The following is a 27,966-nucleotide window of genomic DNA, read 5'->3' on the forward strand; positions in this document are numbered from 1 at the left end:
CCCGCACGGGCCCCGGCTCCAGCACTGTGCTAGGGATGGGGGCTGTGGTGGCCCACACAGCGTTGACCTGCCCATGCACAGCCGCCCTTCAGCAATCCCACGTGCAGGGAATGGGAAAGTTGGGCCAGGTCACTGGCAACGACTGGGGGCTGGGGGCATGCCGCCGTCGTCCCACATGGACCTGAGGCCTCCTTGTACGTCCAGCTGTGTCCTGTGCGCCCGAGAAGAGAGCGGACGTGAGTCCCTTGGTGTCAGGGCCCTCTGTCCCCTTGAGCGAGTGGTTGTCGCTCGAGTCACCCCAGCCGATGGTTCTGGGGCTGGAGAGGGCAGAGCTCAGGAAGAATGCAGCAGACGCCCAAGTGTAAGCATGGCACGGGAGGCTGCTGAAGTACAGCCCTCGAATGTTTCCTCGGATTTCCCGAGTCAGCAAGGTTTCCCTGGCCCAGGGGAAGAGTGGCGAGCCCCGGGCCACAGCAGGCCATGGGGCTGAGCCGGTCCTCTGAGGCCCCCAGAGGAAGCGCCGCCACAAGGGGAGAGTCAGGACCCTCCTGCAGGGCGGGCCGCGGTCTCCTGCCTTGCGCTGCTTGGTGGGAGACGGTGAGACGCGATTCCCTTTTTCGCCCTGGGCGATCAGGGCCTGGGGGCCACCGTTGGCTGCGAGTGCCAGGGCCCGGGTCCCTAGACCACCGCGGTCCCCATGTGTGGGAAGGCGTCCTTCGGGCCCTCACTTCCGGGTGCGCCACGCTTTGCTTGGGGCCCCGGCAGACATCGGGGGAGCACTGGAAATCCCTGTGCTCCAGGCCATGCTCTGGGGCCTTTCCTAGCAAGGGGAGGCTCCCACGGGGGCCCGGATCTCCGTGGATTTGGGAAGGCCAGGGATGGGCAGCGGGTCCCTTGTGTCCTGCCCCTTGCCTGCGGACCCGAGCCCTGGGTGGGTCAGCCGCCCGCCTGGACAGCACTGGCCAGGGCTTCGGGCTGGAGAGTTCTTGGCGGCATGGCACGGGCCAGCGAGCACGCCGTTCCGACGGCCGGCCTCCCCCTCCCTCCTTAGGCCGCCATCCCCAAGCGAGGATCTGGCCCTGACCACCAAGTCTTGCATCGCCCAGCCCCGCCGCCAGGTCCCATGCCTCAGGAAGCCGGGGTATGGCGCCGTCCTGAGAGCAGCCTCGGTAAGAAGCTTCTGGGTGGTAGGGGACCTCCCGCGTCGCCTCGGGCGTGCTTGGGTCAATGATGAGAACTCATATGGTCTCGAAGAGCGATGAGGACCTAAAAATCATGCTCAATAGGATTACGCTGAGGCCCAAGGCAGGGGACCGTGCCGGGGTCAGCCTCCCCCAGAGCGTCGGGGCAGTGAGGGTGCGCTGCAGGTGGCCGCGGGAGGAGAACCACCTCTCGAGGCTCTCTGCTGTGGCCCCCGGACGTCGGTGCACCTGCGGGTGCCGACGGGGTGTTCTGGCGTTCCAGCTGGTCTACCGACCCAGGCCTCTTCCCCGGACAGCTGCCCGAGAGCCAGGGCTTAGCCACCCTTGTGTCCTTGTGTCTTTCAGCGGGCCTGGCTGGCAAGGTTCTTGGCGCGTCTCCCACCAGGAGAGGTGAGCGGAAGCCTCTGGGCTCCGAGGGAGGCCCCAGACCCCTTGGCCTGGCATCGGGAAGCGGGGACCCCAGCAGGGACTCCGCAGCTGGGCCTGGGCTGGGGATGCGGGTCCTCATTGTCCGGACGGCACCGAAGTCCCCGTGAGCGTGTGCCCCTGAGCCATCCCAGGGGCAGGGATCGCGAAACGTGGGCCGGGGGGCTGACAAGGCCTGGAAAGCGCGGGCTGGCCGCCCAAGGCCCAGGTGCACCCGAGGCCTCCTGATCAATTGCGGCGTGTCCGGGGGGCCCAGAAAGGGAGTGGACGTGAGACCCGTGGTCTCGGAGGCCACTGTGCCCTTCAGCAACACCTTGTTGCTCAAGGCCCGGCCCATGGCAGGTTTCTGCGGGCTGCACTGGCCCGAGCTCCTGTCCCGTCCTGCAGACGACCAAGGCGTTTGGGGCCCCGGGAGGCCACTTCCGAAGAGCCCACGAGGATTCGTTGAGCTGGCCAGACGGCACGGTTCCACTGGGGCGGGGGGCAGAAACTGCACGTCCCAGGCCACAGCAGCCGTTGGGGCTCAGCCTCTCACCTGAGACTCTCAAGCACCCGGGATAGGGTCGTGGTGAAGCGGCACTGCACGGGCCGAGTCAGGTCCCTCGTCCAGAGCGGCCAGCGGGCGGTGTGCCTTGCTGCCGTGGTGGAGAGTGACCTGGCTTTCCCCGCTCGGCCGTGGGGGAGCCCTGGGCCCCGGCAACCTTTGGCTTCCCGGGCAGGGGCTCAGGTCCTTGGCTCCCAGGTGGCTCCAGGAGAGGGTGGGCGGCGTCCTGGCCAAACCTCCCGGGCCGCCGCTCTTGGCTCGCCACTCCGGGAGACAGCGGGGACCCGGCCAAAGCCCTGTGGTCCATGCCATGGTCAGGGGCCGTTCTCCAGAAGGCTGGGCTCCCACAGGGACCACGGTCTCCATTGCTTTGGGATGCCCCGGAAAGGGCAGCCGGGCCCTTGGGCCCGGCTCCTTCCTGGCGGACACCTGCCATGCTTGGCTCCGAACTCTGCCGGGCCCCCAGTGGCCAGGACTCCGGGAAAGGGGGCCCTGGGCCGCACGGCAGGCGCTTCAGACCAGGACGTTTGGACAGCTGGTCTCTCCGTCTCTCCTTAGAAACCCATCCACAATCGAGAAGCTCGCCCAGATGAGCACGTCTTGCTTGGCCCCGCCCTGCCCAGAGGTCTCACGTCTCAGGACCCGGGGGCATGGACGCGGTGCGGAATGCAGCCCCGGTAAGCAGCTTCGGGGTGCCCCGAGGCCGCACGCATCGCCACCAGCTTGCTTGGGTCAGTGATGAGAACTCAAGTGGTCTCGAAGAGCGATGATGACCTAAAAATCATGCTCAATAGGATTACGCTGAGGCCCAAGACAGGCGTCTGTGCCGGGATCAGCCTCCCCCAGACCCTGGGGACCCTGGAGGTGCGCCGCAGTTGTGGGCGTGAGGCCATCGTACCCTCGGGGCTCCCCGTGCTGGCCCTGGCTGTCTGTGCCCGTCAGGGGTCCGCTCGAGGTCGTGAGGCGTTCCGCCCGGCCTCCGGACCCAATCCACCTCGCAGGACAGCTCCCTCGGTGCCATTGCTTAGGAGACCGTTGCCCCTTGTGTCTTTCAGCGGGCCTAGGGGGCCGGAACTTGGTGCGGCGTGACCCAAGAGAGGTGAGTGGAAGACTCTGGGCCTGCAGGGAGATGCCAGGCGCCATGGGCATTGTCCGCGGAGCCCGGATCCCCGCACGGGCCCCGGCTCCAGCACTGTGCTAGGGATGGGGGCTGTGGTGGCCCACACAGCGTTGACCTGCCCATGCACAGCCGCCCTTCAGCAATCCCACGTGCAGGGAATGGGAAAGTTGGGCCAGGTCACTGGCAACGACTGGGGGCTGGGGGCATGCCGCCGTCGTCCCACATGGACCTGAGGCCTCCTTGTACGTCCAGCTGTGTCCTGTGCGCCTGAGAAGAGAGCGGACGTGAGTCCCTTGGTGTCAGGGCCCTCTGTCCCCTTGAGCGAGTGGTTGTCGCTCGAGTCACCCCAGCCGATGGTTCTGGGGCTGGAGAGGGCAGAGCTCATGAAGAATGCAGCAGACTCCCAAGTGTAAACAGAGCCTGGGAGGCTGCTGAAGTACAGCCCTGGAATGTTTCCTCCGATTTCCCGAGTCAGCAAGGGTTCCCTGGCCCAGGGGAAGAGTGGCGAGCCCCGGGCCACAGCAGGCCATGGGGCTGAGCCTGTCCTCTGAGGCCCCCAGAGGAAGCGCCGCCACAAGGGGAGAGTCAGGACCCTCCTGCAGGGCGGGCCGCGGTCTCCTGCCTTGCGCTGCTTGGTGGGAGACGGTGAGACGCGATTCCCTTTTTCGCCCTGGGCGATCAGGGCCTGGGGGCCACCGTTGGCTGCGAGTGCCAGGGCCCGGGTCCCTAGACCACCGCGGTCCCCATGTGTGGGAAGGCGTCATTCGGGCCCTTACGTCGAGGTGCACCACGCTTTGCTTGGGGCCCCGGCAGACATCGGGGGAGCACTGGAAATCCCTGTGCTCCAGGCCATGCTCTGGGGCCTTTCCTAGCAAGGGGAGGCTCCCACGGGGGCCCGGATCTCCGTGGATTTGGGAAGGCCAGGGATGGGCAGCGGGTCCCTTGTGTCCTGCCCCTTGCCCGCGGACCCGAGCCCTGGGTGGGTCAGCCGCCCGCCTGGACAGCACCGGCCAGGGCTTCGGGCTGGAGAGTTCTTGGCGGCATGGCACGGGCCAGCGAGCACGCCGTTCCGACGGCCGGCCTCCCCCTCTCTCCTTAGGCCCCCATCCCCAAGCGAAGATCTGGCCCTGACCACCAAGTCTTGCATCGCCCAGCCCCGCCGCCAGGTCCCATGCCTCAGGAAGCCGGGGTATGGCGCTGTCCTGAGAGCAGCCTCGGTAAGCAGCTTCTGGGTGGTAGGGGACCTCCCGCGTCGCCTCGGGCGTGCTTGGGTCAATGATGAGAACTCATATGGTCTCGAAGAGCGATGATGACCTAAAAATCATGCTCAATAGGATTACGCTGAGGCCCAAGGCAGGGGACCGTGCCGGGGTCAGCCTCCCCCAGAGCGTCGGGGCAGTGAGGGTGCGCTGCAGGTGGCCGGGGGAGGAGAACCACCTCTTGAGGCTCTCTGCTGTGGCCCCCGGACGTCGGTGCACCTGCGGGTGCCGACGGGGTGTTCTGGCGTTCCAGCTGGTCTACCGACCCAGGCCTCTTCCCCGGACAGCTGCCCGAGAGCCAGGGCTTAGCCACCCTTGTGTCCTTGTGTCTTTCAGCGGGCCTGGCTGGCAAGGTTCTTGGCGCGTCTCCCACCAGGAGAGGTGAGCGGAAGCCTCTGGGCTCCGAGGGAGGCCCCAGAACCCTTGGCCTGGCATCGGGAAGCGGGGACCCCAGCAGGGACTCCGCAGCTGGGCCTGGGCTGGGGATGCGGGTCCTCATTGTCCGGACGGCACCAAAGTCCCCGTGAGCGTGTGCCCCTGAGCCATCCCAGGGGCAGGGATCGCGAAACGTGGGCCGTGGGGCTGACAAGACCTGGAAAGCGCGGGCTGGCCGCCCAAGGCCCAGGTGCACCCGAGGCCTCCTGATCAATTGCGGCGTGTCCGGGGGGCCCAGAAAGGGAGTGGACGTGAGACCCGTGGTCTCGGAGGCCACTGTGCCCTTGAGCAACACCTTGTTGCTCAAGGCCCGGCCCATGGCAGGTTTCTGCGGGCTGCACTGGCCCGAGCTCCTGTCCCGTCCTGCAGACGACCAAGGCGTTTGGGGCCCCGGGAGGCCACTTCTGAAGAGCCCACGAGGATTCGTTGAGCTGGCCAGACGGCACGGTTCCACTGGGGCGGGGGGCAGAAACTGCACGTCCCAGGCCACAGCAGCCGTTGGGCCTCAGCCTCTCACCTGAGACTCTCAGGCACCCGGGATAGGGTCGTGGTGAAGCGGCACTGCACGGGCCGAGTCAGGTCCCTCGTCCAGAGCGGCCAGCGGGCGGTGTGCCTTGCTGCCGTGGTGGAGAGTGACCTGGCTTTCCCCGCTCGGCCGTGGGGGAGCCCTGGGCCCCGGCAACCTTTGGCTTCCCGGGCAGGGGCTCAGGTCCTTGGCTCCCAGGTGGCTCCAGGAGAGGGTGGGCGGCGTCCTGGCCAAACCTCCCGGGCCGCCGCTCTTGGCTCGCCACTCCGGGAGACAGCGGGGACCCGGCCAAAGCCCTGTGGTCCATGCCATGGTCAGGGGCCGTTCTCCAGAAGGCTGGGCTCCCACAGGGACCACGGTCTCCATTGCTTTGGGATGCCCCGGAAAGGGCAGCCGGGCCCTTGGGCCCGGCTCCTTCCTGGCGGACACCTGCCATGCTTGGCTCCGAACTCTGCCGGGCCCCCAGTGGCCAGGACTCCGGGAAAGGGGGCCCTGGGCCGCACGGCAGGCGCTTCAGACCAGGACGTTTGGACAGCTGGTCTCTCCGTCTCTCCTTAGAAACCCATCCACAATCGAGAAGCTCGCCCAGATGAGCACGTCTTGCTTGGCCCCGCCCTGCCCAGAGGTCTCACGTCTCAGGACCCGGGGGCATGGACGCGGTGCGGAATGCAGCCCCGGTAAGCAGCTTCGGGGTGCCCCGAGGCCGCACGCATCGCCACCAGCTTGCTTGGGTCAGTGATGAGAACTCAAGTGGTCTCGAAGAGCGATGATGACCTAAAAATCATGCTCAATAGGATTACGCTGAGGCCCAAGACAGGCGTCTGTGCCGGGATCAGCCTCCCCCAGACCCTGGGGACCCTGGAGGTGCGCCGCAGTTGTGGGCGTGAGGCCATCGTACCCTCGGGGCTCCCCGTGCTGGCCCTGGCCTGTCTGTGCCCGTCAGGGGTCCGCTCGAGGTCGTGAGGCGTTCCGCCCGGCCTCCGGACCCAATCCACCTCGCAGGACAGCTCCCTCGGTGCCATTGCTTAGGAGACCGTTGCCCCTTGTGTCTTTCAGCGGGCCTCGGGGGCCGGAACTTGGTGCGGCGTGACCCAAGAGAGGTGAGTGGAAGACTCTGGGCCTGCAGGGAGATGCCAGGCGCCATGGGCATTGTCCGCGGAGCCCGGATCCCCGCACGGGCCCCGGCTCCAGCACTGTGCTAGGGATGGGGGCTGTGGTGGCCCACACAGCGTTGACCTGCCCATGCACAGCCGCCCTTCAGCAATCGCACGTGCAGGGAATGGGAAAGTTGGGCCAGGTCACTGGCAACGATTGGGGGCTGGGGGCATGCCGCCGTCGTCCCACATGGACCTGAGGCCTCCTTGTACGTCCAGCTGTGACCTGTGCGCCCGAGAAGAGAGCGGACGTGAGTCCCTTGGTGTCAGGGCCCTCTGTCCCCTTCAGCGAGTGGTTGTCGCTCGAGTCACCCCAGCCGATGGTTCTGGGGCTGGAGAGGGCAGAGCTCATGAAGAATGCAGCAGACGCCCAAGTGTAAGCAGAGCCTGGGAGGCTGCTGAAGTACAGCCCTGGAATGTTTCCTCCGATTTCCCGAGTCAGCAAGGGTTCGCTGGCCCAGGGGAAGAGTGGCGAGCCCCGGGCCACAGCAGGCCATGGGGCTGAGCCTGTCCTCTGAGGCCCCCAGTGGAAGCACCGCCACAAGGGGAGAGTCAGGACCCTCCTGCAGGGCGGGCCGCGGTCTCCTGCCTTGCGCTGCTTGGTGGGAGACGGTGAGACGCGATTCCCTTTTTCGCCCTGGGCGATCAGGGCCTGGGGGCCACCGTTGGCTGCGAGTGCCAGGGCCTGGGTCCCTAGACCACCGCGGTCCCCATGTGTGGGAAGGCGTCCTTCGGTCCCTCACATCCGGGTGCGCCACGCTTTGCTTGGGGCCCCGGCAGACATCGGGGGAGCACTGGAAATCCCTGTGCTCCAGGCCATGCTCTGGGGCCTTTCCTAGCAAGGGGAGGCTCCCACGGGGGCCCGGATCTCCGTGGATTTGGGAAGGCCAGGGATGGGCAGCGGGTCCCTTGTGTCCTGCCCCTTGCCCGCGGACCCGAGCCCTGGGTGGGTCAGCCGCCCGCCTGGACAGCACCGGCCAGGGCTTCGGGCTGGAGAGTTCTTGGCGGCATGGCACGGGCCAGCGAGCACGCCGTTCCGACGGCCGGCCTCCCCCTCCCTCCTTAGGCCCCCATCCCCAAGCGAGGATCTGGCCCTGACCACCAAGTCTTGCATCGCCCAGCCCCGCCGCCAGGTCCCATGCCTCAGGAAGCCGGGGTATGGCGCCGTCCTGAGAGCAGCCTCGGTAAGCAGCTTCTGGGTGGTAGGGGACCTCCCGCGTCGCCTCGGGCGTGCTTGGGTCAATGATGAGAACTCATATGGTCTCGAAGAGCGATGATGACCTAAAAATCACGCTCAATAGGATTACGCTGAGGCCCAAGGCAGGGGACCGTGCCGGGGTCAGCCTCCCCCAGAGCGTCGGGGCAGTGAGGGTGCGCTGCAGGTGGCCGCGGGAGGAGAACCACCTCTCGAGGCTCTCTGCTGTGGCCCCCGGACGTCGGTGCACCTGCGGGTGCCGACGGGGTGTTCTGGCGTTCCAGCTGGTCTACCGACCCAGGCCTCTTCCCCGGACAGCTGCCCGAGAGCCAGGGCTTAGCCACCCTTGTGTCCTTGTGTCTTTCAGCGGGCCTGGCTGGCAAGGTTCTTGGCGCGTCTCCCACCAGGAGAGGTGAGCGGAAGCCTCTGGGCTCCGAGGGAGGCCCCAGACCCCTTCGCCTGGCATCGGGAAGCGGGGACCCCAGCAGGGACTCCGCAGCTGGGCCTGGGCTGGGGATGCGGGTCCTCATTGTCCGGACGGCACCGAAGTCCCCGTGAGCGTGTGCCCCTGAGCCATCCCAGGGGCAGGGATCGCGAAACGTGGGCCGGGGGGCTGACAAGGCCTGGAAAGCGCGGGCTGGCCGCCCAAGGCCCAGGTGCACCCGAGGCCTCCTGATCAATTGCGGCGTGTCCGGGGGGCCCAGAAAGGGAGTGGACGTGAGACCCGTGGTCTCGGAGGCCACTGTGCCCTTGAGCAACACCTTGTTGCTCAAGGCCCGGCCCATGGCAGGTTTCTGCGGGCTGCACTGGCCCGAGCTCCTGTCCCGTCCTGCAGACGACCAAGGCGTTTGGGGCCCCGGGAGGCCACTTCCGAAGAGCCCACGAGGATTCGTTGAGCTGGCCAGACGGCACGGTTCCACTGGGGCGGGGGGCAGAAACTGCACGTCCCAGGCCACAGCAGCCGTTGGGCCTCAGCCTCTCACCTGAGACTCTCAAGCACCCGGGATAGGGTCGTGGTGAAGCGGCACTGCACGGGCCGAGTCAGGTCCCTCGTCCAGAGCGGCCAGCGGGCGGTGTGCCTTGCTGCCATGGTGGAGAGTGACCTGGCTTTCCCCGCTCGGCCGTGGGGGAGCCCTGGGCCCCGGCAACCTTTGGCTTCCCGGGCAGGGGCTCAGGTCCTTGGCTCCCAGGTGGCTCCAGGAGAGGGTGGGCGGCGTCCTGGCCAAACCTCCCGGGCCGCCGCTCTTGGCTCGCCACTCCGGGAGACAGCGGGGACCCGGCCAAAGCCCTGTGGTCCATGCCATGGTCAGGGGCCGTTCTCCAGAAGGCTGGGCTCCCACAGGGACCACGGTCTCCATTGCTTTGGGATGCCCCGGAAAGGGCAGCCGGGCCCTTGGGCCCGGCTCCTTACTGGCGGACACCTGCCATGCTTGGCTCCGAACTCTGCCGGGCCCCCAGTGGCCAGGACTCCGGGAAAGGGGGCCCTGGGCCGCACGGCAGGCGCTTCAGACCAGGACGTTTGGACAGCTGGTCTCTCCGTCTCTCCTTAGAAACCCATCCACAATCGAGAAGCTCGCCCAGATGAGCACGTCTTGCTTGGCCCCGCCCTGCCCAGAGGTCTCACGTCTCAGGACCCGGGGGCATGGACGCGGTGCGGAATGCAGCCCCGGTAAGCAGCTTCGGGGTGCCCCGAGGCCGCACGCATCGCCACCAGCTTGCTTGGGTCAGTGATGAGAACTCAAGTGGTCTCGAAGAGCGATGATGACCTAAAAATCATGCTCAATAGGATTACGCTGAGGCCCAAGACAGGCGTCTGTGCCGGGATCAGCCTCCCCCAGACCCTGGGGACCCTGGAGGTGCGCCGCAGTTGTGGGCGTGAGGCCATCGTACCCTCGGGGCTCCCCGTGCTGGCCCTGGCCTGTCTGTGCCCGTCAGGGGTCCGCTCGAGGTCGTGAGGCGTTCCGCCCGGCCTCCGGACCCAATCCACCTCGCAGGACAGCTCCCTCGGTGCCATTGCTTAGGAGACCGTTGCCCCTTGTGTCTTTCAGCGGGCCTCGGGGGCCGGAACTTGGTGCGGCGTGACCCAAGAGAGGTGAGTGGAAGACTCTGGGCCTGCAGGGAGATGCCAGGCGCCATGGGCATTGTCCGCGGAGCCCGGATCCCCGCACGGGCCCCGGCTCCAGCACTGTGCTAGGGATGGGGGCTGTGGTGGCCCACACAGCGTTGACCTGCCCATGCACAGCCGCCCTTCAGCAATCCAACGTGCAGGGAATGGGAAAGTTGGGCCAGGTCACTGGCAACGACTGGGGGCTGGGGGCATGCCGCCGTCGTCCCACATGGACCTGAGGCCTCCTTGTACGTCCAGCTGTGTCCTGTGCGCCCGAGAAGAGAGCGGACGTGAGTCCCTTGGTGTCAGGGCCCTCTGTCCCCTTCAGCGAGTGGTTGTCGCTCGAGTCACCCCAGCCGATGGTTCTGGGGCTGGAGAGGGCAGAGCTCATGAAGAATGCAGCAGACGCCCAAGTGTAAGCAGAGCCTGGGAGGCTGCTGAAGTACAGCCCTCGAATGTTTCCTCGGATTTCCCGAGTCAGCAAGGTTTCCCTGGCCCAGGGGAAGAGTGGTGAGCCCCGGGCCACAGCAGGCCATGGGGCTGAGCCGGACCTCTGAGGCCCCCAGAGGAAGCGCCGCCACAAGGGGAGAGTCAGGACCCTCCTGCAGGGCGGGCCGCGGTCTCCTGCCTTGCGCTGCCTGGTGGGAGACGGTGAGACGCGATTCCCTTTTTCGCCCTGGGCGATCAGGGCCTGGGGGCCACCGTTGGCTGCGAGTGCCAGGGCCCGGGTCCCTAGACCACCGCGGTCCCCATGTGTGGGAAGGCGTCCTTCGGGCCCTCACATCCGGGTGCGCCACGCTTTGCTTGGGGCCCCGGCAGACATCGGGGGAGCACTGGAAATCCCTGTGCTCCAGGCCATGCTCTGGGGCCTTTCCTAGCAAGGGGAGGCTCCCACGGGGGCCCGGATCTCCGTGGATTTGGGAAGGCCAGGGATGGGCAGCGGGTCCCTTGTGTCCTGCCCCTTGCCCGCGGACCCGAGCCCTGGGTGGGTCAGCCGCCCGCCTGGACAGCACCGGCCAGGGCTTCGGGCTGGAGAGTTCTTGGCGGCATGGCACGGGCCAGCGAGCACGCCGTTCCGACGGCCGGCCTCCCCCTCCCTCCTTAGGCCCCCATCCCCAAGCGAGGATCTGGCCCTGACCACCAAGTCTTGCATCGCCCAGCCCCGCCGCCCGGTCCCATGCCTCAGGAAGCCGGGGTAAGGCGCCGTCCTGAGAGCAGCCTCGGTAAGCAGCTTCTGGGTGGTAGGGGACCTCCCGCGTCGCCTCGGGCGTGCTTGGGTCAATGATGAGAACTCATATGGTCTCGAAGAGCGATGAGGACCTAAAAATCACGCTCAATAGGATTACGCTGAGGCCCAAGGCAGGGGACCGTGCCGGGGTCAGCCTCCCCCAGAGCGTCGGGGCAGTGAGGGTGCGCTGCAGGTGGCCGCGGGAGGAGAACCACCTCTCGAGGCTCTCTGCTGTGGCCCCCGGACGTCGGTGCACCTGCGGGTGCCGACGGGGTGTTCTGGCGTTCCAGCTGGTCTACCGACCCAGGCCTCTTCCCCGGACAGCTGCCCGAGAGCCAGGGCTTAGCCACCCTTGTGTCCTTGTGTCTTTCAGCGGGCCTGGCTGGCAAGGTTCTTGGCGCGTCTCCCACCAGGAGAGGTGAGCGGAAGCCTCTGGGCTCCGAGGGAGGCCCCAGACCCCTTGGCCTGGCATCGGGAAGCGGGGACCCCAGCAGGGACTCCGCAGCTGGGCCTGGGCTGGGGATGCGGGTCCTCATTGTCCGGACGGCACCGAAGTCCCCGTGAGCGTGTGCCCCTGAGCCATCCCAGGGGCAGGGATCGCGAAACGTGGGCCGGGGGGCTGACAAGGCCTGGAAAGCGCGGGCTGGCCGCCCAAGGCCCAGGTGCACCCGAGGCCTCCTGATCAATTGCGGCGTGTCCGGGGGGCCCAGAAAGGGAGTGGACGTGAGACCCGTGGTCTCGGAGGCCACTGTGCCCTTGAGCAACACCTTGTTGCTCAAGGCCCGGCCCATGGCAGGTTTCTGCGGGCTGCACTGGCCCGAGCTCCTGTCCCGTCCTGCAGACGACCAAGGCGTTTGGGGCCCCGGGAGGCCACTTCCGAAGAGCCCACGAGGATTCGTTGAGCTGGCCAGACGGCACGGTTCCACTGGGGCGGGGGGCAGAAACTGCACGTCCCAGGCCACAGCAGCCGTTGGGCCTCAGCCTCTCACCTGAGACTCTCAAGCACCCGGGATAGGGTCGTGGTGAAGCGGCACTGCACGGGCCGAGTCAGGTCCCTCGTCCAGAGCGGCCAGCGGGCGGTGTGCCTTGCTGCCGTGGTGGAGAGTGACCTGGCTTTCCCCGCTCGGCCGTGGGGGAGCCCTGGGCCCCGGCAACCTTTGGCTTCCCGGGCAGGGGCTCAGGTCCTTGGCTCCCAGGTGGCTCCAGGAGAGGGTGGGCGGCGTCCTGGCCAAACCTCCCGGGCCGCCGCTCTTGGCTCGCCACTCCGGGAGACAGCGGGGACCCGGCCAAAGCCCTGTGGTCCATGCCATGGTCAGGGGCCGTTCTCCAGAAGGCTGAGCTCCCAAAGGGACCACGGTCTCCATTGCTTTGGGATGCCCCGGAAAGGGCAGCCGGGCCCTTGGGCCCGGCTCCTTCCTGGCGGACACCTGCCATGCTTGGCTCCGAACTCTGCCGGGCCCCCAGTGGCCAGGACTCCGGGAAAGGGGGCCCTGGGCCGCACGGCAGGCGCTTCAGACCAGGACGTTTGGACAGCTGGTCTCTCCGTCTCTCCTTAGAAACCCATCCACAATCGAGAAGCTCGCCCAGATGAGCACGTCTTGCTTGGCCCCGCCCTGCCCAGAGGTCTCACGTCTCAGGACCCGGGGGCATGGACGCGGTGCGGAATGCAGCCCCGGTAAGCAGCTTCGGGGTGCCCCGAGGCCGCACGCATCGCCACCAGCTTGCTTGGGTCAGTGATGAGAACTCAAGTGGTCTCGAAGAGCGATGATGACCTAAAAATCATGCTCAATAGGATTACGCTGAGGCCCAAGACAGGCGTCTGTGCCGGGATCAGCCTCCCCCAGACCCTGGGGACCCTGGAGGTGCGCCGCAGTTGTGGGCGTGAGGCCATCGTACCCTCGGGGCTCCCCGTGCTGGCCCTGGCCTGTCTGTGCCCGTCAGGGGTCCGCTCGAGGTCGTGAGGCGTTCCGCCCGGCCTCCGGACCCAATCCACCTCGCAGGACAGCTCCCTCGGTGCCATTGCTTAGGAGACCGTTGCCCCTTGTGTCTTTCAGCGGGCCTCGGGGGCCGGAACTTGGTGCGGCGTGACCCAAGAGAGGTGAGTGGAAGACTCTGGGCCTGCAGGGAGATGCCAGGCGCCATGGGCATTGTCCGCGGAGCCCGGATCCCCGCACGGGCCCCGGCTCCAGCACTGTGCTAGGGATGGGGGCTGTGGTGGCCCACACAGCGTGGACCTGCCCATGCACAGCCGCCCTTCAGCAATCCCACGTGCAGGGAATGGGAAAGTTGGGCCAGGTCACTGGCAACGACTGGGGGCTGGGGGCATGCCGCCGTCGTCCCACATGGACCTGAGGCCTCCTTGTACGTCCAGCTGTGTCCTGTGCGCCCGAGAAGAGAGCGGACGTGAGTCCCTTGGTGTCAGGGCCCTCTGTCCCCTTCAGCGAGTGGTTGTCGCTCGAGTCACTCCAGCCGATGGTTCTGGAGAGGGCTGGAGAGGGCAGAGCTCATGAAGAATGCAGCAGACGCCCAAGTGTAAGCAGGGCACGGGAGGCTGCTGAAGTACAGCCCTCGAATGTTTCCTCGGATTTCCCGAGTCAGCAAGGTTTCCCTGGCCCAGGGGAAGAGTGGCGAGCCCCGGGCCACAGCAGGCCATGGGGCTGAGCCGGTCCTCTGAGGCCCCCAGAGGAAGCGCCGCCACAAGGGGAGAGTCAGGACCCTCCTGCAGGGCGGGCCGCGGTCTCCCGCCTTGCGCTGCTTGGTGGGAGACGGTGAGACGCGATTCCCTTTTTCGCCCTGGGCGATCAGGGCCTGGGGGCCACCGTTGGCTGCGAGTGCCAGGGCCCGGGTCCCTAGACCACCGCGGTCCCCATGTGTGGGAAGGCGTCCTTCGGGCCCTCACATCCGGGTGCGCCACGCTTTGCTTGGGGCCCCGGCAGACATCGGGGGAGCACTGGAAATCTCTGTGCTCCAGGCCATGCTCTGGGGCCTTTCCTAGCAAGGGGAGGCTCCCACGGGGGCCCGGATCTCCGTGGATTTGGGAAGGCCAGGGATGGGCAGCGGGTCCCTTGTGTCCTGCCCCTTGCCCGCGGACCCGAGCCCTGGGTGGGTCAGCCGCCCGCCTGGACAGCACCGGCCAGGGCTTCGGGCTGGAGAGTTCTTGGCGGCATGGCACGGGCCAGCGAGCACGCCGTTCCGACGGCCGGCCTCCCCCTCCCTCCTTAGGCCCCCATCCCCAAGCGAGGATCTGGCCCTGACCACCAAGTCTTGCATCGCCCAGCCCCGCCGCCCGGTCTCATGCCTCAGGAAGCCGGGGTATGGCGCTGTCCTGAGAGCAGCCTCGGTAAGCAGCTTCTGGGTGGTAGGGGACCTCCCGCGTCGCCTCGGGCGTGCTTGGGTCAATGATGAGAACTCATATGGTCTCGATGAGCGATGATGACCTAAAAATCACGCTCAATAGGATTACGCTGAGGCCCAAGGCAGGGGACCGTGCCGGGGTCAGCCTCCCCCAGAGTGTCGGGGCAGTGAGGGTGCGCTGCAGGTGGCCGCGGGAGGAGAACCACCTCTCGAGGCTCTCTGCTGTGGCCCCCGGACGTCGGTTCACCTGCGGGTGCCGACGGGGTGTTCTGGCGTTCCAGCTGGTCTACCGACCCAGGCCTCTTCCCCGGACAGCTGCCCGAGAGCCAGGGCTTAGCCACCCTTGTGTCCTTGTGTCTTTCAGCGGGCCTGGCTGGCAAGGTTCTTGGCGCGTCTCCCACCAGGAGAGGTGAGCGGAAGCCTCTGGGCTCCGAGGGAGGCCCCAGACCCCTTGGCCTGGCATCGGGAAGCGGGGACCCCAGCAGGGACTCCGCAGCTGGGCCTGGGCTGGGGATGCGGGTCCTCATTGTCCGGACGGCACCAAAGTCCCCGTGGGCGTGTGCCCCTGAGCCATCCCAGGGGCAGGGATCGCGAAACGTGGGCCGGGGGGCTGACAAGGCCTGGAAAGCGCGGGCTGGCCGCCCAAGGCCCAGGTGCACCCGAGGCCTCCTGATCAATTGCGGCGTGTCCGGGGGGCCCAGAAAGGGAGTGGACGTGAGACCCGTGGTCTCGGAGGCCACTGTGCCCTTGAGCAACACCTTGTTGCTCAAGGCCCGGCCCATGGCAGGTTTCTGCGGGCTGCACTGGCCCGAGCTCCTGTCCCGTCCTGCAGACGACCAAGGCGTTTGGGGCCCCGGGAGGCCACTTCCGAAGAGCCCACGAGGATTCGTTGAGCTGGCCAGACGGCACGGTTCCACTGGGGCGGGGGGGCAGAAACTGCACGTCCCAGGCCACAGCAGCCGTTGGGGCTCAGCCTCTCACCTGAGACTCTCAAGCACCCGGGATAGGGTCGTGGTGAAGCGGCACTGCACGGGCCGAGTCAGGTCCCTCGTCCAGAGCGGCCAGCGGGCGGTGTGCCTTGCTGCCGTGGTGGAGAGTGACCTGGCTTTCCCCGCTCGGCCGTGGGGGAGCCCTGGGCCCCGGCAACCTTTGGCTTCCCGGGCAGGGGCTCAGGTCCTTGGCTCCCAGGTGGCTCCAGGAGAGGGTGGGCGGCGTCCTGGCCAAACCTCCCGGGCCGCCGCTCTTGGCTTGCCACTCCGGGAGACAGCGGGGACCCGGCCAAAGCCCTGTGGTCCATGCCATGGTCAGGGGCCGTTCTCCAGAAGGCTGGGCTCCCACAGGGACCACGGTCTCCATTGCTTTGGGATGCCCCGGAAAGGGCAGCCGGGCCCTTGGGCCCGGCTCCTTCCTGGCGGACACCTGCCATGCTTGGCTCCGAACTCTGCCGGGCCCCCAGTGGCCAGGACTCCGGGAAAGGGGGCCCTGGGCCGCACGGCAGGCGCTTCAGACCAGGACGTTTGGACAGCTGGTCTCTCCGTCTCTCCTTAGAAACCCATCCACAATCGAGAAGCTCGCCCAGATGAGCACGTCTTGCTTGGCCCCGCCCTGCCCAGAGGTCTCACGTCTCAGGACCCGGGGGCATGGACGCGGTGCGGAATGCAGCCCCGGTAAGCAGCTTCGGGGTGCCCCGAGGCCGCACGCATCGCCACCAGCTTGCTTGGGTCAGTGATGAGAACTCAAGTGGTCTCGAAGAGCGATGATGACCTAAAAATCATGCTCAATAGGATTACGCTGAGGCCCAAGACAGGCGTCTGTGCCGGGATCAGCCTCCCCCAGACCCTGGGGACCCTGGAGGTGCGCCGCAGTTGTGGGCGTGAGGCCATCGTACCCTCGGGGCTCCCCGTGCTGGCCCTGGCCTGTCTGTGCCCGTCAGGGGTCCGCTCGAGGTCGTGAGGTGTTCCGCCCGGCCTCCGGACCCAATCCACCTCGCAGGACAGCTCCCTCGGTGCCATTGCTTAGGAGACCGTTGCCCCTTGTGTCTTTCAGCGGGCCTCGGGGGCCGGAACTTGGTGCGGCGTGACCCAAGAGAGGTGAGTGGAAGACTCTGGGCCTGCAGGGAGATGCCAGGCGCCATGGGCATTGTCCGCGGAGCCCGGATCCCCGCACGGGCCCCGGCTCCAGCACTGTGCTAGGGATGGGGGCTGTGGTGGCCCACACAGCGTGGACCTGCCCATGCACAGCCGCCCTTCAGCAATCCCACGTGCAGGGAATGGGAAAGTTGGGCCAGGTCACTGGCAACGACTGGGGGCTGGGGGCATGCCGCCGTCGTCCCACATGGACCTGAGGCCTCCTTGTACGTCCAGCTGTGTCCTGTGCGCCCGAGAAGAGAGCGGACGTGAGTCCCTTGGTGTCAGGGCCCTCTGTCCCCTTCAGCGAGTGGTTGTCGCTCGAGTCACCCCAGCCGATGGTTCTGGAGAGGGCTGGAGAGGGCAGAGCTCATGAAGAATGCAGCAGACGCCCAAGTGTAAGCAGGGCACGGGAGGCTGCTGAAGTACAGCCCTCGAATGTTTCCTCGGATTTCCCGAGTCAGCAAGGTTTCCCTGGCCCAGGGGAAGAGTGGCGAGCCCCGGGCCACAGCAGGCCATGGGGCTGAGCCGGTCCTCTGAGGCCCCCAGAGGAAGCGCCGCCACAAGGGGAGAGTCAGGACCCTCCTGCAGGGCGGGCCGCAGTCTCCCGCCTTGCGCTGCTTGGTGGGAGACGGTGAGACGCGATTCCCTTTTTCGCCCTGGGCGATCAGGGCCTGGGGGCCACCGTTGGCTGCGAGTGCCAGGGCCCGGGTCCCTAGACCACCGCGGTCCCCATGTGTGGGAAGGCGTCCTTCGGGCCCTCACTTCCGGGTGCGCCACGCTTTGCTTGGGGCCCCGGCAGACATCGGGGGAGCACTGGAAATCCCTGTGCTCCAGGCCATGCTCTGGGGCCTTTCCTAGCAAGGGGAGGCTCCCACGGGGGCCCGGATCTCCGTGGATTTGGGAAGGCCAGGGATGGGCAGCGGGTCCCTTGTGTCCTGCCCTTTGCCGGCGGACCCGAGCCCTGGGTGGGTCAGCCGCCCGCCTGGACAGCACCGGCCAGGGCTTCGGGCTGGAGAGTTCTTGGCGGCATGGCACGGGCCAGCGAGCACGCCGTTCTGACGGCCGGCCTCCCCCTCCCTCCTTAGGCCCCCATCCCCAAGCGAGGATCTGGCCCTGACCACCAAGTCTTGCATCGCCCAGCCCCGCCGCCCGGTCCCATGCCTCAGGAAGCCGGGGTATGGCGCTGTCCTGAGAGCAGCCTCGGTAAGCAGCTTCTGGGTGGTAGGGGACCTCCCGCGTCGCCTCGGGCGTGCTTGGGTCAATGATGAGAACTCATATGGTCTCGAAGAGCGATGATGACCTAAAAATCACGCTCAATAGGATTACGCTGAGGCCCAAGGCAGGGGACCGTGCCGGGGTCAGCCTCCCCCAGAGCGTCGGGGCAGTGAGGGTGCGCTGCAGGTGGCCGCGGGAGGAGAACCACCTCTCGAGGCTCTCTGCTGTGGCCCCCGGACGTCGGTGCACCTGCGGGTGCCGACGGGGTGTTCTGGCGTTCCAGCTGGTCTACCGACCCAGGCCTCTTCCCCGGACAGCTGCCCGAGAGCCAGGGCTTAGCCACCCTTGTGTCCTTGTGTCTTTCAGCGGGCCTGACTGGCAAGGTTCTTGGCGCGTCTCCCACCAGGAGAGGTGAGCGGAAGCCTCTGGGCTCCGAGGGAGGCCCCAGACCCCTTGGCCTGGCATCGGGAAGCGGGGACCCCAGCAGGGACTCCGCAGCTGGGCCTGGGCTGGGGATGCGGGTCCTCATTGTCCGGACGGCACCGAAGTCCCCGTGAGCGTGTGCCCCTGAGCCATCCCAGGGGCAGGGATCGCGAAACGTGGGCCGGGGGGCTGACAAGGCCTGGAAAGCGCGGGCTGGCCGCCCAAGGCCCAGGTGCACCCGAGGCCTCCTGATCAATTGCGGCGTGTCCGGGGGGCCCAGAAAGGGAGTGGACGTGAGACCCGTGGTCTCGGAGGCCACTGTGCCCTTGAGCAACACCTTGTTGCTCAAGGCCCGGCCCATGGCAGGTTTCTGCGGGCTGCACTGGCCCGAGCTCCTGTCCCGTCCTGCAGACGACCAAGGCGTTTGGGGCCCCGGGAGGCCACTTCCGAAGAGCCCACGAGGATTCGTTGAGCTGGCCAGACGGCACGGTTCCACTGGGGCGGGGGGGCAGAAACTGCACGTCCCAGGCCACAGCAGCCGTTGGGGCTCAGCCTCTCACCTGAGACTCTCAAGCACCCGGGATAGGGTCGTGGTGAAGCGGCACTGCACGGGCCGAGTCAGGTCCCTCGTCCAGAGCGGCCAGCGGGCGGTGTGCCTTGCTGCCGTGGTGGAGAGTGACCTGGCTTTCCCCGCTCGGCCGTGGGGGAGCCCTGGGCCCCGGCAACCTTTGGCTTCCCGGGCAGGGGCTCAGGTCCTTGGCTCCCAGGTGGCTCCAGGAGAGGGTGGGCGGCGTCCTGGCCAAACCTCCCGGGCCGCCGCTCTTGGCTCGCCACTCCGGGAGACAGCGGGGACCCGGCCAAAGCCCTGTGGTCCATGCCATGGTCAGGGGCCGTTCTCCAGAAGGCTGGGCTCCCACAGGGACCACGGTCTCCATTGCTTTGGGATGCCCCGGAAAGGGCAGCCGGGCCCTTGGGCCCGGCTCCTTCCTGGCGGACACCTGCCATGCTTGGCTCCGAACTCTGCCGGGCCCCCAGTGGCCAGGACTCTGGGAAAGGGGGCCCTGGGCCGCACGGCAGGCGCTTCAGACCAGGACGTTTGGACAGCTGGTCTCTCCGTCTCTCCTTAGAAACCCATCCACAATCGAGAAGCTCGCCCAGATGAGCACGTCTTGCTTGGCCCCGCCCTGCCCAGAGGTCTCACGTCTCAGGACCCGGGGGCATGGACGCGGTGCGGAATGCAGCCCCGGTAAGCAGCTTCGGGGTGCCCCGAGGCCGCACGCATCGCCACCAGCTTGCTTGGGTCAGTGATGAGAACTCAAGTGGTCTCGAAGAGCGATGATGACCTAAAAATCATGCTCAATAGGATTACGCTGAGGCCCAAGACAGGCGTCTGTGCCGGGATCAGCCTCCCCCAGACCCTGGGGACCCTGGAGGTGCGCCGCAGTTGTGGGCGTGAGGCCATCGTACCCTCGGGGCTCCCCGTGCTGGCCCTGGCCTGTCTGTGCCCGTCAGGGGTCCGCTCGAGGTCGTGAGGCGTTCCGCCCGGCCTCCGGACCCAATCCACCTCGCAGGACAGCTCCCTCGGTGCCATTGCTTAGGAGACCGTTGCCCCTTGTGTCTTTCAGCGGGCCTCGGGGGCCGGAACTTGGTGCGGCGTGACCCAAGAGAGGTGAGTGGAAGACTCTGGGCCTGCAGGGAGATGCCAGGCGCCATGGGCATTGTCCGCGGAGCCCGGATCCCCGCACGGGCCCCGGCTCCAGCACTGTGCTAGGGATGGGGGCTGTGGTGGCCCACACAGCGTGGACCTGCCCATGCACAGCCGCCCTTCAGCAATCCCACGTGCAGGGAATGGGAAAGTTGGGCCAGGTCACTGGCAACGACTGGGGGCTGGGGGCATGCCGCCGTCGTCCCACATGGACCTGAGGCCTCCTTGTACGTCCAGCTGTGTCCTGTGCGCCCGAGAAGAGAGCGGACGTGAGTCCCTTGGTGTCAGGGCCCTCTGTCCCCTTCAGCGAGTGGTTGTCGCTCGAGTCACCCCAGCCGATGGTTCTGGAGAGGGCTGGAGAGGGCAGAGCTCATGAAGAATGCAGCAGACGCCCAAGTGTAAGCAGGGCACGGGAGGCTGCTGAAGTACAGCCCTCGAATGTTTCCTCGGATTTCCCGAGTCAGCAAGGTTTCCCTGGCCCAGGGGAAGAGTGGCGAGCCCCGGGCCACAGCAGGCCATGGGGCTGAGCCGGTCCTCTGAGGCCCCCAGAGGAAGCGCCGCCACAAGGGGAGAGTCAGGACCCTCCTGCAGGGCGGGCCGCGGTCTCCCGCCTTGCGCTGCTTGGTGGGAGACGGTGAGACGCGATTCCCTTTTTCGCCCTGGGCGATCAGGGCCTGGGGGCCACCGTTGGCTGCGAGTGCCAGGGCCCGGGTCCCTAGACCACCGCGGTCCCCATGTGTGGGAAGGCGTCCTTCGGGCCCTCACTTCCGGGTGCGCCACGCTTTGCTTGGGGCCCCGGCAGACATCGGGGGAGCACTGGAAATCCCTGTGCTCCAGGCCATGCTCTGGGGCCTTTCCTAGCAAGGGGAGGCTCCCACGGGGGCCCGGATCTCCGTGGATTTGGGAAGGCCAGGGATGGGCAGCGGGTCCCTTGTGTCCTGCCCTTTGCCGGCGGACCCGAGCCCTGGGTGGGTCAGCCGCCCGCCTGGACAGCACCGGCCAGGGCTTCGGGCTGGAGAGTTCTTGGCGGCATGGCACGGGCCAGCGAGCACGCCGTTCCGACGGCCGGCCTCCCCCTCTCTCCTTAGGACCCCATCCCCAAGCGAGGATCTGGCCCTGACCACCAAGTCTTGCATCGCCCAGTCCCGCCGCCAGGTCCCATGCCTCAGGAAGCCGGGGTATGGCGCTGTCCTGAGAGCAGCCTCGGTAAGCAGCTTCTGGGTGGTAGGGGACCTCCCGCGTCGCCTCGGGCGTGCTTGGGTCAATGATGAGAACTCATATGGTCTCGAAGAGCGATGATGACCTAAAAATCATGCTCAATAGGATTACGCTGAGGCCCAAGGCAGGGGACCGTGCCGGGGTCAGCCTCCCCCAGAGCGTCGGGGCAGTGAGGGTGCACTGCAGGTGGCCGCGGGAGGAGAACCACCTCTCGAGGCTCTCTGCTCTGGCCCCCGGACGTCGGTGCACCTGCGGGTGCCGACGGGGTGTTCTGGCGTTCCAGCTTGTCTACCGACCCAGGCCTCTTCCCCGGACAGCTGCCCGAGAGCCAGGGCTTAGCCACCCTTGTGTCCTTGTGTCTTTCAGCGGGCCTGACTGGCAAGGTTCTTGGCGCGTCTCCCACCAGGAGAGGTGAGCGGAAGCCTCTGGGCTCCGAGGGAGGCCCCAGACCCCTTGGCCTGGCATCGGGAAGCGGGGACCCCAGCAGGGACTCTGCAGCTGGGCCTGGACTGGGGATGCGGGTCCTCATTGTCCGGACGGCACCAAAGTCCCCGTGAGCGTGTGCCCCTGAGCCATCCCAGGGGCAGGGATCGCGAAACGTGGGCCGGGGGGCTGACAAGGCCTGGAAAGCGCGGGCTGGCCGCCCAAGGCCCAGGTGCACCCGAGGCCTCCTGATCAATTGCGGCGTGTCCGGGGGGCCCAGAAAGGGAGTGGACGTGAGACCCGTGGTCTCGGAGGCCACTGTGCCCTTGAGCAACACCTTGTTGCTCAAGGCCCGGCCCATGGCAGTTTTCTGCGGGCTGCACTGGCCCGAGCTCCTGTCCCGTCCTGCAGACGACCAAGGCGTTTGGGGCCCCGGGAGGCCACTTCCGAAGAGCCCACGAGGATTCGTTGAGCTGGCCAGACGGCACGGTTCCACTGGGGCGGGGGGCAGAAACTGCACGTCCCAGGCCACAGCAGCCGTTGGGCCTCAGCCTCTCACCTGAGACTCTCAAGCACCCGGGATAGGGTGGTGGTGAAGCGGCACTGCACGGGCCGAGTCAGGTCCCTCGTCCAGAGCGGCCAGCGGGCGGTGTGCCTTGCTGCCGTGGTGGAGAGTGACCTGGCTTTCCCCGCTCGGCCGTGGGGGAGCCCTGGGCCCCGGCAACCTTTGGCTTCCCGGGCAGGGGCTCAGGTCCTTGGCTCCCAGGTGGCTCCAGGAGAGGGTGGGCGGCGTCCTGGCCAAACCTCCCGGGCCGCCGCTCTTGGCTCGCCACTCCGGGAGACAGCGGGGACCCGGCCAAAGCCCTGTGGTCCATGCCATGGTCAGGGGCCGTTCTCCAGAAGGCTGGGCTCCCACAGGGACCACGGTCTCCATTGCTTTGGGATGCCCCGGAAAGGGCAGCCGGGCCCTTGGGCCCGGCTCCTTCCTGGCGGACACCTGCCATGCTTGGCTCCGAACTCTGCCGGGCCCCCAGTGGCCAGGACTCCGGGAAAGGGGGCCCTGGGCCGCACGGCAGGCGCTTCAGACCAGGACGTTTGGACAGCTGGTCTCTCCGTCTCTCCTTAGAAACCCATCCAGAATCGAGAAGCTCGCCCAGATGAGCACGTCTTGCTTGGCCCCGCCCTGCCCAGAGGTCTCACGTCTCAGGACCCGGGGGCATGGACGCGGTGCGGAATGCAGCCCCGGTAAGCAGCTTCGGGGTGCCCCGAGGCCGCACGCATCGCCACCAGCTTGCTTGGGTCAGTGATGAGAACTCAAGTGGTCTCGAAGAGCGATGATGACCTAAAAATCATGCTCAATAGGATTACGCTGAGGCCCAAGACAGGCGTCTGTGCCGGGATCAGCCTCCCCCAGACCCTGGGGACCCTGGAGGTGCGCCGCAGTTGTGGGCGTGAGGCCATCGTACCCTCGGGGCTCCCCGTGCTGGCCCTGGCCTGTCTGTGCCCGTCAGGGGTCCGCTCGAGGTCGTGAGGCGTTCCGCCCGGCCTCCGGACCCAATCCACCTCGCAGGACAGCTCCCTCGGTGCCATTGCTTAGGAGACCGTTGCCCCTTGTGTCTTTCAGCGGGCCTCGGGGGCCGGAACTTGGTGCGGCGTGACCCAAGAGAGGTGAGTGGAAGACTCTGGGCCTGCAGGGAGATGCCAGGCGCCATGGGCATTGTCCGCGGAGCCCGGATCCCCGCACGGGCCCCGGCTCCAGCACTGTGCTAGGGATGGGGGCTGTGGTGGCCCACACAGCGTGGACCTGCCCATGCACAGCCGCCCTTCAGCAATCCCACGTGCAGGGAATGGGAAAGTTGGGCCAGGTCACTGGCAACGACTGGGGGCTGGGGGCATGCCGCCGTCGTCCCACATGGACCTGAGGCCTCCTTGTACGTCCAGCTGTGTCCTGTGCGCCCGAGAAGAGAGCGGACGTGAGTCCCTTGGTGTCAGGGCCCTCTGTCCCCTTCAGCGAGTGGTTGTCGCTCGAGTCACCCCAGCCGATGGTTCTGGAGAGGGCTGGAGAGGGCAGAGCTCATGAAGAATGCAGCAGACGCCCAAGTGTAAGCAGGGCACGGGAGGCTGCTGAAGTACAGCCCTCGAATGTTTCCTCGGATTTCCCGAGTCAGCAAGGTTTCCCTGGCCCAGGGGAAGAGTGGCGAGCCCCGGGCCACAGCAGGCCATGGGGCTGAGCCGGTCCTCTGAGGCCCCCAGAGGAAGCGCCGCCACAAGGGGAGAGTCAGGACCCTCCTGCAGGGCGGGCCGCGGTCTCCCGCCTTGCGCTGCTTGGTGGGAGACGGTGAGACGCGATTCCCTTTTTCGCCCTGGGCGATCAGGGCCTGGGGGCCACCGTTGGCTGCGAGTGCCAGGGCCCGGGTCCCTAGACCACCGCGGTCCCCATGTGTGGGAAGGCGTCCTTCGGGCCCTCACATCCGGGTGCGCCACGCTTTGCTTGGGGCCCCGGCAGACATCGGGGGAGCACTGGAAATCTCTGTGCTCCAGGCCATGCTCTGGGGCCTTTCCTAGCAAGGGGAGGCTCCCACGGGGGCCCGGATCTCCGTGGATTTGGGAAGGCCAGGGATGGGCAGCGGGTCCCTTGTGTCCTGCCCCTTGCCCGCGGACCCGAGCCCTGGGTGGGTCAGCCGCCCGCCTGGACAGCACCGGCCAGGGCTTCGGGCTGGAGAGTTCTTGGCGGCATGGCACGGGCCAGCGAGCACGCCGTTCCGACGGCCGGCCTCCCCCTCCCTCCTTAGGCCCCCATCCCCAAGCGAGGATCTGGCCCTGACCACCAAGTCTTGCATCGCCCAGCCCCGCCGCCCGGTCTCATGCCTCAGGAAGCCGGGGTATGGCGCTGTCCTGAGAGCAGCCTCGGTAAGCAGCTTCTGGGTGGTAGGGGACCTCCCGCGTCGCCTCGGGCGTGCTTGGGTCAATGATGAGAACTCATATGGTCTCGATGAGCGATGATGACCTAAAAATCACGCTCAATAGGATTACGCTGAGGCCCAAGGCAGGGGACCGTGCCGGGGTCAGCCTCCCCCAGAGTGTCGGGGCAGTGAGGGTGCGCTGCAGGTGGCCGCGGGAGGAGAACCACCTCTCGAGGCTCTCTGCTGTGGCCCCCGGACGTCGGTTCACCTGCGGGTGCCGACGGGGTGTTCTGGCGTTCCAGCTGGTCTACCGACCCAGGCCTCTTCCCCGGACAGCTGCCCGAGAGCCAGGGCTTAGCCACCCTTGTGTCCTTGTGTCTTTCAGCGGGCCTGGCTGGCAAGGTTCTTGGCGCGTCTCCCACCAGGAGAGGTGAGCGGAAGCCTCTGGGCTCCGAGGGAGGCCCCAGACCCCTTGGCCTGGCATCGGGAAGCGGGGACCCCAGCAGGGACTCCGCAGCTGGGCCTGGGCTGGGGATGCGGGTCCTCATTGTCCGGACGGCACCAAAGTCCCCGTGGGCGTGTGCCCCTGAGCCATCCCAGGGGCAGGGATCGCGAAACGTGGGCCGGGGGGCTGACAAGGCCTGGAAAGCGCGGACTGGCCGCCCAAGGCCCAGGTGCACCCGAGGCCTCCTGATCAATTGCGGCGTGTCCGGGGGGCCCAGAAAGGGAGTGGACGTGAGACCCGTGGTCTCGGAGGCCACTGTGCCCTTGAGCAACACCTTGTTGCTCAAGGCCCGGCCCATGGCAGGTTTCTGCGGGCTGCACTGGCCCGAGCTCCTGTCCCGTCCTGCAGACGACCAAGGCGTTTGGGGCCCCGGGAGGCCACTTCCGAAGAGCCCACGAGGATTCGTTGAGCTGGCCAGACGGCACGGTTCCACTGGGGCGGGGGGCAGAAACTGCACGTCCCAGGCCACAGCAGCCGTTGGGCCTCAGCCTCTCACCTGAGACTCTCAAGCACCCGGGATAGGGTGGTGGTGAAGCGGCACTGCACGGGCCGAGTCAGGTCCCTCGTCCAGAGCGGCCAGCGGGCGGTGTGCCTTGCTGCCGTGGTGGAGAGTGACCTGGCTTTCCCCGCTCGGCCGTGGGGGAGCCCTGGGCCCCGGCAACCTTTGGCTTCCCGGGCAGGGGCTCAGGTCCTTGGCTCCCAGGTGGCTCCAGGAGAGGGTGGGCGGCGTCCTGGCCAAACCTCCCGGGCCGCCGCTCTTGGCTCGCCACTCCGGGAGACAGCGGGGACCCGGCCAAAGCCCTGTGGTCCATGCCATGGTCAGGGGCCGTTCTCCAGAAGGCTGGGCTCCCACAGGGACCACGGTCTCCATTGCTTTGGGATGCCCCGGAAAGGGCCGCCGGGCCCTTGGGCCCGGCTCCTTCCTGGCGGACACCTGCCATGCTTGGCTCCGAACTCTGCCGGGCCCCCAGTGGCCAGGACTCCGGGAAAGGGGGCCCTGGGCCGCACGGCAGGCGCTTCAGACCAGGACGTTTGGACAGCTGGTCTCTCCGTCTCTCCTTAGAAACCCATCCACAATCGAGAAGCTCGCCCAGATGAGCACGTCTTGCTTGGCCCCGCCCTGCCCAGAGGTCTCACGTCTCAGGACCCGGGGGCATGGACGCGGTGCGGAATGCAGCCCCGGTAAGCAGCTTCGGGGTGCCCCGAGGCCGCACGCATCGCCACCAGCTTGCTTGGGTCAGTGATGAGAACTCAAGTGGTCTCGAAGAGCGATGATGACCTAAAAATCATGCTCAATAGGATTACGCTGAGGCCCAAGACAGGCGTCTGTGCCGGGATCAGCCTCCCCCAGACCCTGGGGACCCTGGAGGTGCGCCGCAGTTGTGGGCGTGAGGCCATCGTACCCTCGGGGCTCCCCGTGCTGGCCCTGGCCTGTCTGTGCCCGTCAGGGGTCCGCTCGAGGTCGTGAGGCGTTCCGCCCGGCCTCCGGACCCAATCCACCTCGCAGGACAGCTCCCTCGGTGCCATTGCTTAGGAGACCGTTGCCCCTTGTGTCTTTCAGCGGGCCTCGGGGGCCGGAACTTGGTGCGGCGTGACCCAAGAGAGGTGAGTGGAAGACTCTGGGCCTGCAGGGAGATGCCAGGCGCCATGGGCATTGTCTGCGGAGCCCGGATCCCCGCACGGGCCCCGGCTCCAGCACTGTGCTAGGGATGGGGGCTGTGGTGGCCCACACAGCGTTGACCTGCCCATGCACAGCCGCCCTTCAGCAATCCCACGTGCAGGGAATGGGAAAGTTGGGCCAGGTCACTGGCAACGACTGGGGGCTGGGGGCATGCCGCCGTCGTCCCACATGGACCTGAGGCCTCCTTGTACGTCCAGCTGTGTCCTGTGCGCCCGAGAAGAGAGCGGACGTGAGTCCCTTGGTGTCAGGGCCCTCTGTCCGCTTCAGCGAGTGGTTGTCGCTCGAGTCACCCCAGCCGATGGTTCTGGAGAGGGCTGGAGAGGGCAGAGCTCATGAAGAATGCAGCAGGCGCCCAAGTGTAAGCAGGGCACGGGAGGCTGCTGAAGTACAGCCCTCGAATGTTTCCTCGGATTTCCCGAGTCAGCAAGGTTTCCCTGGCCCAGGGGAAGAGTGGCGAGCCCCGGGCCACAGCAGGCCATGGGGCTGAGCCGGTCCTCTGAGGCCCCCAGAGGAAGCGCCGCCACAAGGGGAGAGTCAGGACCCTCCTGCAGGGCGGGCCGCGGTCTCCCGCCTTGCGCTGCTTGGTGGGAGACGGTGAGACGCGATTCCCTTTTTCGCCCTGGGCGATCAGGGCCTGGGGGCCACCGTTGGCTGCGAGTGCCAGGGCCCGGGTCCCTAGACCACCGCGGTCCCCATGTGTGGGAAGGCGTCCTTCGGGCCCTCACTTCCGGGTGCGCCACGCTTTGCTTGGGGCCCCGGCAGACATCGGGGGAGCACTGGAAATCCCTGTGCTCCAGGCCATGCTCTGGGGCCTTTCCTAGCAAGGGGAGGCTCCCACGGGGGCCCGGATCTCCGTGGATTTGGGAAGGCCAGGGATGGGCAGCGGGTCCCTTGTGTCCTGCCCCTTGCCCGCGGACCCGAGCCCTGGGTGGGTCAGCCGCCCGCCTGGACAGCACCGGCCAGGGCTTCGGGCTGGAGAGTTCTTGGCGGCATGGCACGGGCCAGCGAGCACGCCGTTCCGACGGCCGGCCTCCCCCTCCCTCCTTAGGCCCCCATCCCCAAGCGAGGATCTGGCCCTGACCACCAAGTCTTGCATCGCCCAGCCCCGCCGCCCGGTCCCATGCCTCAGGAAGCCGGGGTATGGCGCTGTCCTGAGAGCAGCCTCGGTAAGCAGCTTCTGGGTGGTAGGGGACCTCCCGCGTCGCCTCGGGCGT

The 27,966-nt window shown here is 67.4% G+C and overlaps 16 non-coding genes across 16 annotated transcripts; all 16 read left to right on the forward strand.

The window, feature by feature from the left end:
• The first annotated feature begins 1,221 nt into the window (after positions 1-1,221).
• LOC123936149 lies at positions 1,222-1,302 on the forward strand. Its single transcript, XR_006817103.1, has one exon. It is a non-coding gene; the product is annotated as a small nucleolar RNA SNORD115 (small nucleolar RNA).
• A 1,599-nt stretch (positions 1,303-2,901) lies between these two features.
• On the forward strand, positions 2,902-2,982 carry LOC123936168. Its single transcript, XR_006817121.1, has one exon. It is a non-coding gene; the product is annotated as a small nucleolar RNA SNORD115 (small nucleolar RNA).
• A 1,579-nt stretch (positions 2,983-4,561) lies between these two features.
• LOC123936133 lies at positions 4,562-4,642 on the forward strand. Its single transcript, XR_006817087.1, has one exon. It is a non-coding gene; the product is annotated as a small nucleolar RNA SNORD115 (small nucleolar RNA).
• A 1,599-nt stretch (positions 4,643-6,241) lies between these two features.
• LOC123936170 lies at positions 6,242-6,322 on the forward strand. The gene has a single exon (XR_006817123.1). It is a non-coding gene; the product is annotated as a small nucleolar RNA SNORD115 (small nucleolar RNA).
• A 1,580-nt stretch (positions 6,323-7,902) lies between these two features.
• On the forward strand, positions 7,903-7,983 carry LOC123936181. The gene has a single exon (XR_006817133.1). It is a non-coding gene; the product is annotated as a small nucleolar RNA SNORD115 (small nucleolar RNA).
• A 1,599-nt stretch (positions 7,984-9,582) lies between these two features.
• Positions 9,583-9,663, forward strand: LOC123936172. The gene has a single exon (XR_006817124.1). It is a non-coding gene; the product is annotated as a small nucleolar RNA SNORD115 (small nucleolar RNA).
• Positions 9,664-11,243: 1,580 nt separating this feature from the next.
• LOC123936150 lies at positions 11,244-11,324 on the forward strand. The gene has a single exon (XR_006817104.1). It is a non-coding gene; the product is annotated as a small nucleolar RNA SNORD115 (small nucleolar RNA).
• A 1,599-nt stretch (positions 11,325-12,923) lies between these two features.
• Positions 12,924-13,004, forward strand: LOC123936173. The gene has a single exon (XR_006817125.1). It is a non-coding gene; the product is annotated as a small nucleolar RNA SNORD115 (small nucleolar RNA).
• A 1,584-nt stretch (positions 13,005-14,588) lies between these two features.
• LOC123936197 lies at positions 14,589-14,669 on the forward strand. Its single transcript, XR_006817148.1, has one exon. It is a non-coding gene; the product is annotated as a small nucleolar RNA SNORD115 (small nucleolar RNA).
• A 1,600-nt stretch (positions 14,670-16,269) lies between these two features.
• Positions 16,270-16,350, forward strand: LOC123936174. Its single transcript, XR_006817126.1, has one exon. It is a non-coding gene; the product is annotated as a small nucleolar RNA SNORD115 (small nucleolar RNA).
• Positions 16,351-17,934: 1,584 nt separating this feature from the next.
• LOC123936193 lies at positions 17,935-18,015 on the forward strand. Its single transcript, XR_006817144.1, has one exon. It is a non-coding gene; the product is annotated as a small nucleolar RNA SNORD115 (small nucleolar RNA).
• A 1,600-nt stretch (positions 18,016-19,615) lies between these two features.
• On the forward strand, positions 19,616-19,696 carry LOC123936175. Its single transcript, XR_006817127.1, has one exon. It is a non-coding gene; the product is annotated as a small nucleolar RNA SNORD115 (small nucleolar RNA).
• Positions 19,697-21,280: 1,584 nt separating this feature from the next.
• LOC123936158 lies at positions 21,281-21,361 on the forward strand. Its single transcript, XR_006817111.1, has one exon. It is a non-coding gene; the product is annotated as a small nucleolar RNA SNORD115 (small nucleolar RNA).
• Positions 21,362-22,960: 1,599 nt separating this feature from the next.
• On the forward strand, positions 22,961-23,041 carry LOC123936176. The gene has a single exon (XR_006817128.1). It is a non-coding gene; the product is annotated as a small nucleolar RNA SNORD115 (small nucleolar RNA).
• Positions 23,042-24,625: 1,584 nt separating this feature from the next.
• On the forward strand, positions 24,626-24,706 carry LOC123936198. The gene has a single exon (XR_006817149.1). It is a non-coding gene; the product is annotated as a small nucleolar RNA SNORD115 (small nucleolar RNA).
• Positions 24,707-26,305: 1,599 nt separating this feature from the next.
• Positions 26,306-26,386, forward strand: LOC123936177. Its single transcript, XR_006817129.1, has one exon. It is a non-coding gene; the product is annotated as a small nucleolar RNA SNORD115 (small nucleolar RNA).
• Positions 26,387-27,966: the final 1,580 nt, after the last annotated feature.

The sequence above is a fragment of the Meles meles genome, unplaced genomic scaffold, assembly GCF_922984935.1.
Source record: "Meles meles unplaced genomic scaffold, mMelMel3.1 paternal haplotype, whole genome shotgun sequence".
NCBI classification, from domain to species: Eukaryota; Metazoa; Chordata; class Mammalia; order Carnivora; family Mustelidae; genus Meles; species Meles meles.